Source organism: Myotis davidii, unplaced genomic scaffold, assembly GCF_000327345.1.
Source record: "Myotis davidii unplaced genomic scaffold, ASM32734v1 scaffold326, whole genome shotgun sequence".
Taxonomy (NCBI): domain Eukaryota; kingdom Metazoa; phylum Chordata; class Mammalia; order Chiroptera; family Vespertilionidae; genus Myotis; species Myotis davidii.
Genome location: NW_006296626.1, coordinates 606,873 through 609,164, shown reverse-complemented (window position 1 = coordinate 609,164; position 2,292 = coordinate 606,873).

The following is a 2,292-nucleotide window of genomic DNA, read 5'->3' as shown; positions in this document are numbered from 1 at the left end:
CCTGGGCCTGTCACTTGAGCCTTCACCCCCTCACGCGCTTATCTAATCCCTTTTCAATGTCCTGCTCCCGAGCCAGTGAAATTTCTTTGGGACCTGAATGGTCCTTTGCACCATCACTACTCGTAGACCAAGCCAATGAGGCCTCACCTGGGGATAACCATGCAGCTGCCCAGCCTCCGGGCCCTGCCTCCCTTCTCCATCCCACAGCCACGAGCCTCCTGCAGAACCACAGATCCCACCTGGTCTCCAGCCCACAGCCCCTCGTGGCTTTGAGAAGGGGTCTAAACCTGGGTGCCTGCTGGGGCCGAGTGAAATGAGGAAGGTGGCGGGTTCCAGGGGAAATATGGAGGCTGGCACTGGGGCTCAGAGTTGGGGTGGGGGAGTGGGGCCTGGTGACAGGTTGGAGAATGGGTGCCCCATCTGCATGGCTCCTGCCTGAAGGAGGCAGGCTGGGCAGACAGCATCGACATTTTCCAGCAGTTCACGTTATGTAAAATGCTTTGATTTTCAAACGTTGGCAACCAAGTCCACATTTTTGGGTGTTTTTCTTTGTTTTCAATCTATTGTTATTGATTTCAGAGAGGAAGGGAGAGGGAGAGATAGAAACATCAATGATGAGAATCATTGATCGGCTGCCTCCTGGACGGAGCCCACGACCCAGGCATGTGCCTGACCGGGAATTGAACCGTGACCTCCTGATTCACAGCCACTGAGCACGCCGTAGGGCTGTTTCTTGTTTGCACACACAGGCTAATCAGAATGTGTCAGGGGCTGGGATCGGCCTGGCAGCCACCAGCTTCCAGAGTCTGGGGTCACCCGAGCTCCTTCAGGATCACCTTCCCGCACCCCAACCCTCCCATCTGTTCTGATCTGTTTGAAACTGTCCAGAATAGCCAGGTTTGGCCAGACACGCTAAGCCCTCCCCCTGGCATCCTTGGCCCGCGTGACCCGGCTTTATGTCATGGCTCAGGAGTCACTTTCTCCTCCCGGAAGCTGGTTTGGCCCTTGGGTCTGTAAGGTGACTCCTCCGTGCTCCCTCAGCCCGTGGGTGTTTCAGGGTGCTGCTCCCCATCCGGGGACTTCTGAGCCTGGGACAGTGGGTGTTCAGCATTACAGCGTGGTGGCCACCTTCCGGGGTGTGTGTGTGTGGGGGGGGGTTGGGGGGGGCAAATTAGACTGTGTCTTCGTCCCACACCAAGGTGTGTGGGACTGCAAGGCCGGCTCTGGCCCGACCCCGCCTGGTGTCCTTGGAGACTCCCTTCTCCAGGACCTCAGCCTCCTCTTCTGACAAATGGGGTCACACGTTGCACATCTCTATCCTGAGAACCCACACGAGGGCTTGAAGGGCTTTAGGAACGCCCCCAAATTATCCCGGAGGCAGGCGCTCTGAGCAACCTGTGACTCCACATGAGGCCAGAACACACGCTGGCGGGCCAGGACAGTCTCTCTCGGGGACAAAGGGCGTGTTTCCCGGTGCCCAGCGAAGCGTGGCGGATGGGGCTTCGGGCACTGCTGGCTGTGAACAGATGCGATGGCCCCTTGAAGGGGAAGGAGTCTGGGCACGCTGGCATTTCCTGAAAGCAGACTTACCTGTCCTGGACGTGGTGATCACTCAGCCATACCAGGGGGTGAGGAAAGGCAGAGGGTGCGGGGTGAGGTGAAGGATGTGGGAGAATCAAAATCCCGGGGAAACGAGTGTCCTCACCCTTCCCTCTGCCAGCACTTATCCCGGCCCCGGAGGCAAGGAAAGACTCCACCGCCCTGGTGATACGTTTATTATCTCTGCTCTGTACAAGCCGCGTCTGCCACCCCGCCCCCCACCCCACAATCCGAAAGGGCACCCAGACCCCCTGCGCCCTCCCCACTCCGCTCAAATCCCACTGTCCAGCCGGAAACCAAGGGAAGGGGAAGGGCAGCTCCTGCCCGTCTCCTCCAGAGCGTGTGGGGGACAGAGCGCTGCTGGGCGGGCTGATGGGGGTTACAAAACGGGTCAGACGGAGGATCAAGTTCAGTGTCAGATGGGATGGGAGGAGGGCCAGAGGGGTCCAGGGTGCGAGTGACAGCCTGGGGTTTGTACAGCACGGCCTGGACGGAGGCCGGGCTGCCTGAAGTTCTGAAGGATGGAGGGAGAACAGCGCGGAGGGGGCAGTCTGACCGGCGGCCGGGGAGGCATGCGCCTGGAAGGGGCCATCTGAGTGCAGCGGCACCTGGGAAGCCACCCAGGTCAGGCCTCCTTCCCGGCCAAGGTGCCGGCCCCTGCTCCAGGCCCCGCCAGGCCCTCGGCCTCCTGCG